Below are 16,644 nucleotides of genomic sequence, written 5' to 3'. Positions count from 1 at the left end.
TCATAAGTTCAGCTCCTGATGAAATGACCACTCTGTACAGTTTTTTAAAAGTTACTTTTACTACCAAAAATGACAGTTTGGAAACTAAACTGACAGCTGGTTTATTAAAGGAGTCATGGCATTTTAAAATCACAGAGAGAAAAAGGTGTTGAAGAAGCGGAGATTTCCCAGTTAAAACCACACTGCAGCACCTCTCCCCAGCTAGCTGAACCCCTGACTCCCCTTGGAAGGTGGCTGTCCCCCGCTGTGGGGTCAGCAGTCAAGGTGCACCCTGGCTTTCATCGTCAGTTTCCAACACTCCCCAGGCTGGGCGGTCAGCCCCCTCTGACAGTCGCCTTCCCTGTGCCCTACACTGAACTGCTGAGAAGGTGCAGCTGACTGGCCATCTGGGGAGATTTCTCTGTTTAACCCACATTAACCTGGCTAATCCCATTTCTACTTCTGGGGAAACTTGAATGCAGCCTCTGGCTCCAATAGGAAAGCCAGCCGTCCTCCACATGCTCAGAGCAAAACCTTGACTTTTTCAAGGTTAAAAGGAAATAATGAAAAGCTGGCAAATGATGTTGTAAACCGATATTTTGTCGTTAGTGAAATTGTCTAGAAATTGGCTGCTTGCTAAACTGGGCATCTGATTATTATTCTGAGAAGAAAAAGAGGGGTTATTTTGAGCAGGAAAATGGAGAGAAGAGCGGTGGTTCCCGTGGTGGACACTGTTGGGAGGTCGTAACAGGTGAGCAGTGCGTTCAGGACAAAATGCAGGTTTACTGCTTTAGCAGAGGATTGTTCATTAGAGATTATGGGAAAAACTTGCAGGAGTGTGACTTTGAATATGTCAGGTTGTATGTGTTTGTCCTTTACCTTCAGATTGTCCTGCTAAGAATTGCAAATGGGCAGCTTGGGAGAGCCTGCACAGGGGGCCTGGAAGGGAATGTACGGATGTAGCAGCTGCTGTTTGGGTAAGAGATCCCGCCCAGTGAGCTTCTGGATGGTCTTCTCCTGCCCAGCCCACTCTCCGCACATTTCTTTAAGGAAACAAAGTAAACTTTAAATTTAAACTGTTTTGGGAGAAAAGAGGAGAAAGGGAAGTTTTCTGTTTGTAAAGCACCTGCGGGCAGTCGCTGTACAGTTCTAGGTCCTTTCCCTCATCTAGTCCTCAGGAAAACCGAGCGGTGTAAATGGTGGTGTTTGCATTTTACTGAGGATGACACTGAAGCCAAGAGGACAGTTAATGTGTCTCTGGACACAGGGAGTATCTGAGAATACCAGGAGTAAACTCAGGCCTGGATATTAGCAGAGGGGTTTGTAGATAGGTACAAGGCACCACATATTGTTTTTATTTTATGTGACTTTCACATTCTGCATTTGAGGATGCCTGTGCCTTTGATACCATTCTGATTCTCTTATCTTCCTTTGAATTATAAGAGTCCTCAGAAACTTCAGAAATAAGGGCCAGACCGTGGCTCACTTGAGAGAGTGTGGTGCTGATAAGACCAAGGCCATGGGTTCCGATCCCTATATAGGGAAGGCCGGTTATCTCATTTGGGAGAGCGTGGTGCTGACAACACCAAGTCAAGGGTTAAGATCCCCTTACCAGTCATCTTTAAAAAAAAAACAAAAGAAACTTCAGAAATAAAGTCATTGTAATAGCCCTGGTATCAAACTAAAGTGAATGTCGCCTGTCTGGCAGAGAATGTACAAAAGCTTTGCTCAATTAAGCTAACATTGTACTTGATAACAGAAGTATTAAAAATATGTGATCCCACTTTGCTAACAAATTATTTTGTGTATTCCCTTTCTCCTTCTGATTCTTGTGGTGTGTTCATGCATAACACACATAGTATGCTCTGTATAATAACAGTAATAGGGCTTTTGCTGTGGGCCTTCCAGAGTCTTCTGTGCTTTATCTATAAACTCTTCAGCCTTACAACGCATAGGAGGGGAGGGACTCTTACCATCTGTGTTTAACAAGTAGGGAAACTAAGGCACCAAACAGCGAAGGGGCTTGTCTGAGCTGGGAAGTGCAGAAGCTGGGATCTCAGTCCAGACTGTCTAATCATTATACGGTTCCTGCCCCACGCTGGGTGCCAGGTCTTCAAATTCCAGGTGAACAAGGCGCTTATTGGAACCAGACCAAGGAGCATTGCGGGGAGGAGCGTTGGGGAGGCAGGGACCCTGAGGTCTCAGGTGAGATGGGAGGGTGGGCAGGTGATAGCAGGTGGGTCATCTTAGGGGGACTGTGAGTCCAGTCCAGCAGCAGGAGCCAAGGCTGAAGAATGTGGGGAGAGACCCCAGCACCAAGAGGGCATGGAGCTACGCAGCAGGGGCAGGGGTCGTTATCTTCTCCCCCCAGGGCACCTGACACTTTGCCATCCCTGGCCCACCTGCCTTGGGAATCTCCCCTCTGCAGCCATGAACTCTCCTTTCAGCCCTGCAGTTTCTCTGTCCTTGCGCTTCTCTACACATGACCTTAGCACAACAATACTGACGTTGCTCCCATCAGACTGATCCCGTGTCCCCCATCGGGCTCCTGTCCTGCCAACCTGCTTCCTCTTTCCACCCCTCCACAGGTGTGTCAGGGTCTTGTCCTCACCTCTCCACAGAGGTGGAGTCTCTGAAACCCCCTCACCCCAGGGACCTGGTATTGCTCGGTCCTCCTTTGTGATGGGGATTCCTGTGGCCACTTCCTCTCCATCAGTGGCTGCCCCACGTCAGGCTCCACTTGGTGGAGATGATCAGAGTCACAGATCCTCGTGACCCCAGGTGGTGGATGTTTTAGAGACAAGTCTTTATCTTACAGATTCTGCAAATTAGTGCAGTACAGGGAGCTCCCCGCCCAGACAGTGGGTTTCGTGCCACCTGTGCAGAAGCCCACTCCTCCTCCTCTCAGGTGAGGGAGACCACACAAGGTTCACTTTGTCCCCCCACCAGTCTTCAACTGGTGGAATGAAGGGTGGGGACCCACTGGGCTGTAGTCTCCCCAGTGATCAGGGACTCAAGTCAGCTTGGTGATAGTGGGGATGACTAACGGAATGTTCTAGATCTTTCCTCTTTTGAAGTTTGAACTCAGAGGGGTTATTTGGTGTCGCAACATCAGTAGAACAATGAGGTGGAGGATGAAGGGTTGTGTTTCCATGATGGGGTGCTCCAGAGACAGGGGCACCTGTTTCCACTGTGAGTTGAACAGCCAGCGGGACCCTGAAGTGTTCTTGTTGTACCTTCTGGAGAGTCTTTAGTTTTTATTTTAATGTCCTCTTTAATTCAAGGCTTTTTTTTTTTTTTTTTTTGAAGTTTTTTCCCCCTCTTATTTTCTAGTTAACTTCTAGTATTGTTGCATTGGGGCCAGGTAGTATTCAGTACAGTTTCCTACCTTGCGAAGTTCATTGAAATTTTCTTTGGCCAAGAATGCTTTCTCTGTTTGTGATTATTTCTTGGTGCCTTGGGTTGAATGTCCCCCGAAAGGTGAAGCCTTGAGGTGATTAGATTGTAGGAGCCTGCTCTAGTGACTGGACTGAAAATGGTGGTCATGGGCGTGGTTTGGAGGGCTTTAAACAGAGAGTAAATGAGGAGGTTAGTCTCTGCTGCACTGTTTTCACAGTGTGACACTCTGCGGTCACTGTCACCACCACCAAGGCTCTTACCAGATATGTTCCCTGGACTTTGGACTTCCCACCCTCAGAATCTGTAAGCAATATATTTTGTTTTCTTTATAATCACCGGTTTCAGGTATTTCGTTATAAGCAACAGAAACGGAGTAATATGCTTGGATACTTGCAAAGCAATTGTATTTTCTTGAGGACATGGAGTTTGATATAGACAGTTAATTTAAGCTCATTGATTACGTTATGTTTCATGTTGCACGCCACGGGTTCTGTCTGTTGGGTAGTCAGATTTCAAGAGGTGGGCTATGTTTCCCAGTATGACTTCTGTTTTGTTATTTTCTCTGGATCCAACACTAACCGTTTTCTTCATCTATTTTAGTTTTTTTCAGCATGATAATTGGATGTTTTTGTTGCTTTACAATTTTGTCAATATAAAAATCCTCTCTTGTGTGTATTTAATGTTTTCAGTCCTGAATTTTACTTTTTCTGATACCCCTTTATTGTCTCTCTTTCTGGGTCATTTTGTTTTTGTTTCATTTCATGTAAACGGGGTGTGAGTGATTCTTTTCATGGGGTTAAAGCGCCCTTTTCTAGATTTTTCATATTTGGTGCAAGACACTTAAGGTAGGCTTACCGCTGCCCTCTTATTTGAAGGGTTTGCTTTTCATGCCTTCTTGTTGAGCTCATTTTTCCTTATGATTAAGTTAGACCAACTACCTTTGTTTTTGTCAACTCAATTGTTAAGGCTTATCTCAGCCCTGTGCTACCTCCTCCACCCCTCCTCTTCCCAGTAGCCAGGGGAAGTTTTCATTGAGAAGTTTTAATTTTGTATTGTTGAATCTGCCAATCTTGTTAGGTGCTTTTTTGTTGCTTAGGATATCTAATTTGTTGAGTTTTTGCAGTATTTTGTGTGTGTGGTTTTGATTTTGTTTAATGCTTTTGTGTGGGGCTGGCTTAGGGGTATGGTCAGAGTCTAGGTCTCACGTCCCCTACTCTGAAGTTTGTAGGTTGTGTGTTTTCACGTGTGCTGATTGGTCTTTGTGTGATGTCCCCTGATTGGTCTTTGTGTGACATCCCCGTGTGCAAGTAGCCACTGTGAATAGTGTGGCTTTGTGACCCCAGCCGCTGTCTCCAGCCTACCCTTCCCTGTGTCCTCCAGGCTGTCCCTCTAGTAAACAGTGTGCTCCCCTGGGCCTTCCTCTTGCCCTCAGGTTACATGTCACACACCCACAAGCACACCCACACCCACACACCCACAAGCACACACACACACACGCACACACACACCCCCACAAGCGCGCGCGCGCGCACACACACACACACACACACACACACACACAGACACCTATAATGTTTCAGCTGCTTTGGTCAGAGCTCAAAGCATGTGCAAACATTGATCTCAGGACCAGCCGGCTGGCATCCTTACTTTGCTCCTGAATTTAAGGGAAGCCTTGGCCTATCTCCAAACCTTGGAGGGCTTCTCCTTCTCTGTACATCAGAATCACCCATGAGAGTTAAAAATATTGCTCAGGTCCCTCCCCTAGAGATTCAGTTGAATCCCCAGCCCCAGGCCTCTTTAATTTTAAAAGCATCCTAGGTGACTCTGCCCAACCAAGACTGAAAATGGTCTGCTCAGAGTTGCCCCCAGTGGAATGCGTGTCTTGAGTGGTACTGTTTTTGAGATGGTGGTTTTTCAGAACTTTGGGTGTGCCTAAATCTTTTCATTGTAGGAATAACAAATGCTTTTGTAACAATTCCAAGTACTACAGGCATGTAGAGAGTGAAGCGTGAGTCACCTCCTATGCTGGAGCAGACTCTCCTGGGTTTAGCTGACTTTGAGCTCCTGGCTGATTCCCTTGGGTTGGTGGCACATTCTTCTGTTGACGTGTATCACTTAGGTTTCCATGTCTGTATTCCCAAGTGGGATTTATGCATCATTTTTTTGTTTGTTTGTTTTTTATTAGCTCTGGGGATCAGGATAGCTTTTTGCCTCATAAAAGCAATTGGAGAAGGGGAGAGGGGGCTAAGTTTTTTTTTTTTTTTTTTTTTTTTTAACTGCTTTAGACCTGTTTTATGGGTTAACTGGCCGGAATTGAAAGGAGTTAGATGTGGTGATGGTTAGAGTGTGTTACCAGACACGAATTTCTTCAGAAACTACATGTAGAAAACAAAATAGGCCACTATGTATGCCCTTCCCCTGTTTTACTTTATTCTCTTTATTTTTAATTGTGGTAAAAGACAATGTCAATTTTACCATTTTAACTATTCTTTAAGTGTACAGTTCAGTAGTGTTAAGTACCTTCACACTGTGTGTAACAGAGCCTCCAGAACTTTTTCATCTTGCAAAACTGAAACTGTACCCAATCCCCGCTGCCCCAGCCCCTGGCAACCACCATTCTACCTTCTGTCTCAGAGCTGACTACCAGGGACCTTATTATGTGGAATCAAACATATTTTTTTTTGTGACTGGCATATTTCCCTTAGCATAATGTGCTCAAGGTTCATCCCTGTTGTGGCATATGTAGTTACATTTTAAAGCTGAACAGTATTCCATTGTATGTTTATACCATATTTTGTTTATCCATTCATCTGTCCATAGACATTTGGGTTGTAGCTCTTGGCTCTTGTGAAATGCTGCTATGAACATGGGTGTGCAGATATCTCTTCCAGACCCTGCTCTCAATTCTTTGTATACCTAGAAGTGGGATTGCTGGATCACATGGTACACATATTTTTAATTTTCTGAGGAACCTCCATATCGTTTTCTATGGTGCCCGTATGTCTTTACATTCCCACTGACAGCGTCCAAGTCTTCAGTTTCTCCACATCCTTGCCACATTTGTCATTTTCTTGTTTTGATAGTAGCCATCCTAGTGGCTGTGAGGTGATGTCTCATGGTGGTTTTGATTTGCATTTCTTCAGGGATTCGTGGTGATGAGCATATGCTTGGTGGTCAGCCTCCCCTTAAACAGCAGTTATGAACTTTGATTTTCCGTCAAGTTCCTTTGATGACACAAAAACAACTTACAGTAAAAACTAGGACTCAGGTGGATCACTTTAGATAGTGAGCTTTCTCCCATTGCACGTGCGCTCGGGGCGCTTATTTCTGACTAGACCACATAAAAGGAGGGGGTCCTCGCATGCAAGGTGGGAACGGGCATCCTCCCAAAGTTACTCCCCAAAAGCTGCCTTCACCCCTGCAAATTGTTGAAGTTAAACAATTCCATATAGTTAGAGTCTGTTGTGATGAATAACATGTACAGAAATATAAACATCACCAGAGCTGAATGTCACCAGGGTGTGGTGCTAATAACACTAAGGTTAAGGGTTCAGATCCCTTTACTGACCAGCTGCCCCATGTACATGTTTTTATATCTGTATGATGTTGAGATATGTATATACATTGTTGATATATATATATCTGAATTGTCATATTGATAGATCTCAACATCAGACCTGAAGTTGAGATTAGAAGCCTCCCTGTGACTCTAAAGAATGACTGTTGTTGTCTTTTTTGTGTTTATGAGTAATACATGCTTATTGTAGAAGATTTAGAAAATACTACCTGTAATTCCATTACTGTAAGGTAAATCCCATGGACACTGTTTTTAAAATGGGGTTATTCGTGCTCAGTTTTGCAACCTGCTTTTTTCACTGGGCAGTAAGCGGGGGACAGTGTTTGTGGGCAGCCCTGAAGTCACTTGCACGCCACCCCAGGCACAAGGTGGGATGCTGTCTTCTGGGGGAATTGCTTACAGTGCTTCCTTGTGAGCCCTCCCTGGTTTAGCGCTGTGATTCCCCAGCATGCACACTCTTGGGTCTAACATCCCCCTTCCAGTCTTCTCTAAAATTGGAATCAGCGGCATCTCTAAGCAAGCTGGACATCTTCACTCTGCAGAAGTAGTTCCAGCGCTCAGTCCTGATGTCGAGTCATTGAGGGTTATTGACCACTTTTCACGTGGCAGCCACTGTCTTAAAGCAACCTGAGTTTCTAGGGAAGATGTGCATGTTATAAACTCTCTGGAACAGACAGTAAATGCTTTCTCTCACTTAGCCCAGCTAAAGGCTTCCAGAAACCCTTCTCTCCTTTCTGAGTCCTGGATTTTGAGGGGCTGAGGTCACACTGCTGACATGAAGCATGGGCCAATCTCCAGCTGCTTTTCCAGGTCAGCCAGGGATTGGGGGAGCAGGGTTTCAGAACTCAGCAGCTGCTGACCAGCCTTGAGAAAAGTGTCATTAGAGATTCTGAAGGTCATCAACTTGATCCCTTTGCTGCCCCCTGAAATGCTGTATTGGGTGGAGTAGATGGGATGAATTTCCCTGGGGACACACAGCGCTAGGGCCAATGAGAATATCCTGACTCCCGCTGTGGTTGTGCTGGGCCCACTCGGAAGCCCAGGGAAGCATCTGGAATGTTGGGGGCCCTGCACGGCAGGTGCGGCCTTCTGGTGCCCCATGTATTGGTGAGATTTGGGGGCTTTGTTCCATCACTGTATTTTATGGGCGTGACTAGATACAGCCTACAGCCCAGGGCATTGACAGGCTCTCTTAGCTCAAAGCAGCAGGGGGTCCCTTGCCTGCACAGCTTCTCTGGCATATTTCTACTTCCTTGCGCCCCCCTTGACCCGTCTGCTCGCTGGCTGGTATTGGGGTGCTTTTTGGCCAAGAGTGGGAGGCAGGGAAGTAATTCAAACTGGTCTTTACGTTCACACTGGGGGAGTCGTGCGTCTTTCGCCGCGGGAACCCTGTACATCTGTGACAGGTGGCGATTTGCAATGGGGATCATAATGAACTCACCCTGCTTAGAGGCGCGTGTGCAGCGTGCCAGTGCAGGGCTCAGTCGTGCTCCCAGAGCAGGCTGGACTCAGCCGGCAAGCAGCTGCCTTGAGATGTGCAGAAGTCTGGGAACTGACAGGGGTCAAGTTGGAGTTAGACGGGTTTCTCTGGACTAGTCAGGTGCAGGACTCCGTAGTGGAGTCCAGGTCTTGGAGAGCTCCCCGGGAGACAGACATTTTGCTGTTGAATTAGTTTCCTGCGTCTAGGAAGTGGTGATAACATCAACAGCAGCAGTAACTGAGTACACAGCACTCTGCCTGGAGACCAAGCCAGGCCCACGGAGGGCCAGTCACGTCGGGGGTCGCAGTGGCAGGCCCTGAGCCCAGAATCTGCCTGCTGCACCTAAGCACGGTGTCCTCCCATCCTCTTCCCATCCGGCATCTGAATGACATTGTGTCACAGGCCTTTCATCTTCCCCTCGCCTGGGAACTCATGCCTAATTCTAGAGCCCTATGGGCAAGGCAGGCACTGTAAGCATCCTCGTTTAGCATATGCAGAAACTGAGGCACCGAGCAGGTCAAAGCCTGAGCTTTGAGGGTCAGAAATTGAGCAAAAGTGGTTTGACCTGGAGCATTCGATGGTGGCTTCCCCACCCCCGCGCTGCTTTCCCTGCTCAGGAGCACATGTTCTCATCCCTGTCGCCTCCTTGTGTCTCTTTCCTTCTGCCCAGTGTTTCCAAGCCCCCCTCAGAACCTGATCTCTCCAAACTGAACGATGACCCAGAGCCCAGGGATCCAAGGCTGAACTCAGTACCTGGGATGTTGTGTGTGTGGCTGTATCTTCCAGGGACAAGGGCTCTGGCTTTCACCTGGTGACCCCTACAAAGGACTTGAAGAATCTCTGTCTGGTAACTCACCCACCCAAAAAGAGCGACTCCTGCGGGGGCCAAGGTCACTCTGGAACCAGCACAACTGGCCAGGTTTGCGTAAGTGGCCTGGACAGGTGGTATCTGGGTCCTTCTACAAATTGCCTTTTTATAAATATAGGCCAGGTTATCACCTTTACTTATTCAGCCACTCAGATTTTAAACTGCTGTTGATCCTATAGTCAACTAATCACTTTCAATAGCTAACTTAAATCCCTGTGGGTGACCAGGCAGGTGTGTATGGGGTTAAAAAGTCTCTCTCTTGCATCTTACACATGGCTGCATGTTAAGCCGGGGCGGGGACCCTTCCTCTTGGACTTGTGTTTTGTAGTAAATATAGGAGCTCGTATTTACTCCCATCTGGCTGGCAGTGGGCATAGGGGGATCTCTGCACAGAGAGGGAGGGAGGGACCTGGAGAAGGGAGTCGAAGCCAGGCCAGGTGACCAAGGTCAACATCAGTATAAGTCGTGCTCACAGTGTGCACCCTTGATGTGATGTGATGAGAAGGGCACTTTCTCCCAATAATATGTAACCCCAGTCAAACCATGAGGTAACGTCAGACCCATCCCAGCTGCTGGTGTCTCACAGAATACCTGACCATTACCCCTCATAACTGGTCATCAAAAACAAGCAATGACTGAGCAGCTGTCACAGCCAAGAGGAGCCTAAGAAGACATAACAATGAAATGTCATGTGCTATCTTGGCTGGTGTAAAGCTACACACCTATACAAATTGCCGAGTAAGGCAAATCATAACTAAAGCCAAAATGTTTCGTTATTTTAGTTATACTAAGTTTCCATTTGTATTGTCAGGGCTAGAGCTCAGACCCTTCAAACCGATTGTACAGACTGGGTCACCGGACCCCTCACACGCAGGTCCACGCTAGATAATTGGGAAAGATCCTGGGAACTATTGGCAGACGACATGAGCTCAGTCCTCAGCAACAACAGCAGCCGCTTACAGGTCTAGCAGTAGCAGAGGCCTCCTGGAGGGTCCCGGGGGCCCTGGCAGCAACAGCCTCCAGCAGCAGTAGTGGCACCCCGGGGGTGGGGGCGCCGCGGATCAGAGCCACTCGTCCTTTATACTTAAGTCCATAATCCATGACACCTGGGTGCACATGCACAATTACATTAGACAATAACCAAGGAACACCTGGGCGCATGTGCATATTTACATCAAATGCTTGGCAAGATTCTGAACATCTGAGGGGCCCTGACCATTTTCATATATTTTCCCAACAGCTGGGGTCACGGAAAAGAAAAAAAGGACATTAGGGAAAAACTAAGGCAATGTTAATAAAGAATGCACTTCAGTTCATAACGATGCATCACATCAGTTCTGACAAAGGTACCGTTCCTGTGTAAGGATGCTAATAGAGAAACCGTGTGTTGGGAGGTATACGGAAATTCTGTTATTCCACAGATTTTCTATAAATTTAAATCTATTCTTAAAGAATAAGTTTATTTGAGAAACTAGAGTGTGAGTGAGAGGGAGGGTGGGAGGAACAGCCCTCAGACTGGGCCTAGTCCTCTGTGCCTATGTCTGTTTCACGCAGGGCCACCATGGCTGGTGTCCAGATCTTGGTGCCCTACCAGGGCCACCCGTGATACCGAGCATCCCTTACCGGGGAGAAGCCCAGGGTCCCCACGCCCCACCAGTAACCTCCCTCTTCTACAAAGCCATGCTCAGTAGGCTGTGGAGCTCAGGCCCAGCAGGGCTTGCTTCTTCCCATCAGTACGTCCTTTGTTCTCTCCCAGCCCAGACATTCAGAGGTGAACTGCTCTCCCGCCAGGGAGGGAGCTTCTAAACACAGACACAGATCATCTTTTTGTTGTGTGAACTTGAGAAAGGGAGCGGAGCAGCAGGGACAATGAGCACGTTAATAAACTGCTCTGAAGTTCAAAGCCCAGAGTTCCAGGCTTTGGAGTGGAATGGCAGGTGTAGCCCATGCCCAGGCCTCCACTAATCTCGTTAGCAACTTAGGGGCAGGTGGATAGAAAACGGGATGAGATTGTCTCTCTTCCAGAGATGGCTGATTAGACTGTGTACGGATATTCACGGCCACATCGAGGCACTTGCAACATTAGATGTTTTCTACCCATGCGATTAGTCTGCAGAGACTGAGCGCAGCACAGAGAGAGTACGTAACTAAGCACACGCACACGCACACGCACACACACACACACACACACACGCACGCACGCACACGCACACGGACCCCACACTTGAGTCTCTAATCATCTCAGGCAAGAAGCCTTTCTTTTAGGACTCAGCTCTAGGAGAGGATGTGGCCAAATGTGGTTTCCACTTGAAGTCTCAAATCTTGCTTTCGTGCACAGGAATTGCCTGAGGATCTTGTTAAAATGCAGATCCTGACCCTGTGGGCCTGGGTGCATTTCTGACAGAGGTAGTATAGGGAAAGTGAAGGAAAATGGTCAGGGCCCCTCAGCTGTTCAGAATCTTGCTGAGCATTTGATGTAAATATGCACGTGCGCCCAGGTGTTGGTTATTGTCTAATGTAACTGCACGTGTGCACCCAGGTGTCCTGTGTTATGGATTTAAGTATAAAGGATGAGTGGCTCTGATCTATCAGGCCCCCTGCCTGGGGGTGGGGGGGTTACAGCGAGGCTGCTACTGCTGCTGCATGCTGTTGCTGCCAGTGACCCTGGGATATCCTGAGAGGCCACTGCTGCTGCAGAAGCTGAGGACTGAGCTCACATTGTCTGCCACTGGCTCCTGGGATCTTTCTCAATTACCTAGCATGGACCTGCATGTCTGGTGACCCATCCTGGCATTTGAAGGGTCTCTGTTACCCCTAGCCCTGACAATACAAATGGAAAACGCAGTGTAACTAAATGAAACGTTTTGGCTTTAGTTATGAATTACCCCAACCAGACAATTAGCATAGTTATTGCTGTAACCTATAGCTTCAGGTGGATACTGCTGGTCCTGGTCGCACTTGGAGTAGGAAGGGGCTCCGTGATCAGCAGAGGTTCAGTCTGGGCTGCGGGGGGTGGTGGGGCTTTCAGGAGGAGAGAGGCTGGTTGGTCTTCACTCCCTGGGGCCTGGGACTGAAGTTCTGCCTGATGGATCGATTGGGAAATAAGCCTGGATGAGGAGTGACAAGGGGGTGGTGGGGGGGTGGAGCAGTAGAGCTGGGAGTGGTCCTTGCTGGCCTGTGTGCACCCCTGTGGTCCCGCCATCAGATGAATAACTTTGAGCACTTACGGGGCACCGACTAAGCACCTGGTGCCGTTCTAAATGCTTCGCGAGAATTATTCACTCTCTACAATAGCCTTTTGAGATGGATGCCGATTCTACCCTATTCAGAGATGAGGAAGCTGAGCTGGAGGCCAGTTCTGTGGCTTGTTCAGGCCCCCAGGGAGGAGGGGGAGCTGGGCTCCTGGACCCAGGCAGTCCAGGGTGTGCTCTGACTGCAAGCACCTGCAGCCGCTCAGGTGGGACAGTTCCCAGTGCTGTGTTTACACTGGCATGCATCAGACGGGACCTGTGGTCCCTGCACTGGCTGTGCTAGTACCAGTGGCACATTCAGACTGTTCAGTGTGGTTGGGTCCTCTGAGAACACTGCAGGCAGTGACCGGAAGGCATTTTGGAGGCCTTCCTTCTGGCCCCTCAGTGTGCATTCTGGGGCTATCCTGGCTAGATCAGAACTACTGGGGGAGCTTTTTAAAAAAAGAAAATACAAAGCTTAACTCCTGGCAATCTCTGGAGATTGTAGTTCAGCAGCTGGGCAGGTATCAGGATACATTTTAAAGGAGCTTGTTGCAGTGAAGCTTGTAAATATCTGGCGTCCACTCTCTGAGAGGCCCTGCCTCTCAGAGACGAGCGCTGGAGCTCAGAGAACCTCTGTGACGTGACAGACCCAGGGGCTGCTGTCTCGGTTTCCCAGAAGTGCCCCCCGCACCCAGCCTGCTTCTCAAACCCAGGCACGCAGGTCTGCAGCCCCACCTAGCCTCACATTTCAGTTAAGAACCACAACGTTGCCCATCCAGTTATGGAAGAAAATTCCTTCACATTCCTTACATGCTTAAGGTGCATTAGAGAAGACACGTTGTTTGGTCACTTCCTTAGCTCTTTTGTAGGAAGAGGCTGTGGAGTTTGTGGAGGTTTTTTCTAGAGAAGTCCAGGATTTTTAGGGTGTTGTGCTTCCGGGGGTCTTATTCCCTGTGTCCCCCTTTTCCTTTCGCAATGTCACCTCGCCATGGGACCAAGGGGCTGAGGAGCAGGGTGAACTGCCATTGCCACGGGCGTCACCGGGTTTACTGTCCTGATGCCAGCAGCAGTGCCACCTTGCTCAGATGCCCCATCTCCCCTTTGGCATTTCCTCACCCCATCTGGAGAAGAGCTTCATGTACTCACATGCTGATGTATTCATTCCACTAGGCTCTGAGCCTGTGGGTGCGAGGGCTGGGAGCAGAGGGCAGGTGAAAGTGCAGGTCCCTACGCTACCCTTGCTGCAGGGACCAGACACTCCCTGCAGCCTGCACCCCACAGAGCCCAGGGGCCAAGCAGGTCACCCATCCATCTCTTTGTGCTTACTGGAGGGTGCGGTGATGCCCCGGGGCTGGGCTCCTTCCCTGCTGCAGGCCCCAGGCTCTCCCTTAAGCCCAAGTAAAAAGTCTTTTTGTTTGGGCCACACTGGCTGTGGCCAAACAGGATGTGGTTCTGGGCCACTCCCAACTTCCAGCCATCGATTGCTGTTGTTTTCAGTTGCCTCGAGAGGGACAAATTCCCCAACAACGGGGCGCTAGAGTTGTGGAGCAGAGCCCTGGCGGGTGACGAGAGTTCTGCAGCACGCGTGGCCTTTCAGCGGCAGGGAGAGAGGCAGCACTCTGGAGTCACCTGCCTACAACTCCACAAGGAACAGCTTCATCTCCAGGTAAAGCTGGAGGCCTTTGAATTTGGTGTGACAAGGAGGGAGAAGAGGATTTCCAGTGGTGGTCAGGCTTCAGAGCTGGTCTGTTTCCTTTTTTTTCTTTTTTCTATAAGCCACATTGTATTTTTAATTGTTTTTGAGTCAAATGACTTATTTTTAATGGGAAGCCCCTTCTCTATGTGTTAAGACTCTGTACAATAATTACTATGAAGTACACATTTTTGCAATCCATAACAATTTCATTTTTTCAATGTTGTTTGTAAATACAGCAACCAGTGATATCACAAGTTGACTGCCACCATACATGACACTGCAGAGCATGTTCTGATGAGGGCAACATGTGTAATGCGGTCAGGTGGCATGACACCACAGCACTCAGCTGACCCACTCCCCACTGACAATGTGACAGTTATTTTAAAAGAAATGTTTAGCATCTCTGTTCAGTTGTAAAGACAAAAAGGAAGCGAAGAATGTGTATTTTAGAAAATTATGGCAGTTTTATAAGCATCACGTGGGTCTGTGGTATTTGAACCCTGACTTCTCCCCTTCCCTTACCCGCTCAGCACAGAGAGGTGAGACAGTGCAGCCAAGGACACAAGGTGTCCTGTCCCCCGGCATCCAGTTGGAGGCCTTTTTCCAAGAAGAGCAGGACTTAACATTTTTTGACCTGCCCCAGCTTCCGGTTGCTGAGGTCAAGTCCCATGTGGGTGTGTGGGCAAATTGGGGTCCCTTCTTGCACCCAGCCCTACTCAGGGAACAGAGCTCTTCCCCGCATGGTGTGGCAAGCACACGGGGCCCTGACTGCCCTTGCCCCAGCTCCTTAAGAAAGGTGAGGCAGGATCTCCTGGGCAGTGGGAGCATTGAAGCCATGTCCAGGCCACATGGGCAGTGTCTACTTAACCCTACCATGCTGGTGACTAGACAGTTTCCATGGCCCCCCACCCTGGTCCTGAGTGACAGCAGGGTAGGAGGTCACGTGGCAGAGCAGACCACTTAGTAGACACTTAGTAGTAAGTTTTTAAATAAAATCTGAGTCGTCCTACTTTGTTCTTTTTCAAGACTGCTTTGGCCGTTCTTTGTTTTTTGCCCTTCTGTATAAATTTTGAAACATCTTGCCAATTTCTACAAAGAAGTCATCTGTGAATCTGATAGGGATTGTGTCAAATTTGCACACAGGGTTTTAAAAAATGAATCATTTTTAGGAGTGTTGCCATCTCAACAATGTCAAGTCTTCTAATGCAGGAACATGAGAGATTTTCCCATTTATTTAGATCTTTATTAATTTCATACAGTAATGTGTTCTCAGAGTATTTGTTTTGTTGGCATTTATAGAATTTCACTGCAGCGCATTTTCACATGACTTTTGAGCTATTTGTTGAAATTTAAAACCTTTCTGTATTTATAAAATTAATACAGTTTCAGTCCAGTGTGCATTTGTAAATGTCTTTGTCAGCATATGTACCAACTAAAGACTTTCCCACTTTCCTCACATTTAAAGGGTTTTCTTTCATTGTGAGTCCTTCCATGCATTTGAAATGAGCTAGTATACTCAAAGGCTTTCCCACATATCTTGCATTGATAAGGTCTGTCTCCACTGTGTGCTGTCATGTGTCTTTGAACATTTGCAAGAGAAGGGAAGGCTTTCCCACATTTCTTACACGCACAGGGTTTCTCTCTACTATGAGATCTTTCATGTATTAGAGAGAAACTGGACCAGTTGAAGGCTTCACATTTATATTCATAGAGATTTTCTCCATTGCGAGCCCTTTCATGCATCCGTGCTGAACTGGGGCAGAGAAGGGTTTTCCCACACACCTTACAATTATAAGGTCTGTCCCCAGTATGTGTCTTCGTATGTTCCAGTATGTGTCTTCGTATGTTCTAGTATGTGTCTTCGTATGTTCTAGTATGTGTCTTTGTACCTGTGTGAGAAATGAAGGCTTCCCACATATCTTCCATTCATAGGGTTCCTGCAGGGTGAGTTCTTCCATGTTTTCGAGCTGAACTGGAAAAATTAAAGGCTTTTCCACATTCCTTACACTCACAGGGTTTCTTTCCAGTGTGAGTTCTTCCATGTCTTTGAATGGAGCTGAGACAACTGGAGGCTTTCCGTGTCCCTACATTAGTTGGGTTTTTCTCCCGGGTGAGTCCTTTCCTGAGTTCAGTTGGACTGGAGACAACGGAAGGCTGTTCCACGTTGCTGATGTTTATATGGCTGCTCTCCATATTCATGATTCTCATGTGATTTGGGTCCAGTTCGATGTGGATGTGCCTAATAAGGGATGAATGGCACAGGAAGACTTTTCCACACAAACTGCATTCCCTTGGTTTTACTCCAGGAGGATTTCTCTCGTTCACATTAAGATCTGGAACCTGGCTGATGGTTTTTCCACAGGTGTGACTTTCTTTAACTTCACTGACTTTCTCTACAATGTGATTGCTTAG

The 16,644-nt window shown here is 47.7% G+C and overlaps 1 protein-coding gene across 2 annotated transcripts in view; it reads left to right on the top strand.

Annotated features, from left to right (window-relative positions):
- The window catches only part of SH3BP4 (SH3 domain binding protein 4), a 99,135-nt gene that overhangs the window by 11,067 nt on the left and 71,424 nt on the right, over positions 1 to 16,644 (top strand). The window contains exon 1 of one of the 2 annotated variants that reach the window (XM_063107068.1): positions 14,127 to 14,202. The exons of the other annotated variant lie outside the window; for it this stretch is intronic. The gene's annotated coding sequence lies outside the window, so the exon portion shown is untranslated. Of the gene's footprint in view, positions 1 to 14,126; positions 14,203 to 16,644 lie in introns of those variants that run through there. 2 annotated transcript variants of the gene reach the window in all.

This window comes from Cynocephalus volans, chromosome 1 (assembly GCF_027409185.1).
Source record: "Cynocephalus volans isolate mCynVol1 chromosome 1, mCynVol1.pri, whole genome shotgun sequence".
Taxonomy (NCBI): Eukaryota; Metazoa; Chordata; class Mammalia; order Dermoptera; family Cynocephalidae; genus Cynocephalus; species Cynocephalus volans.
Note: the sequence above shows the minus strand (reverse complement) of the source record. Positions and strands in the feature narration are given on the sequence as shown.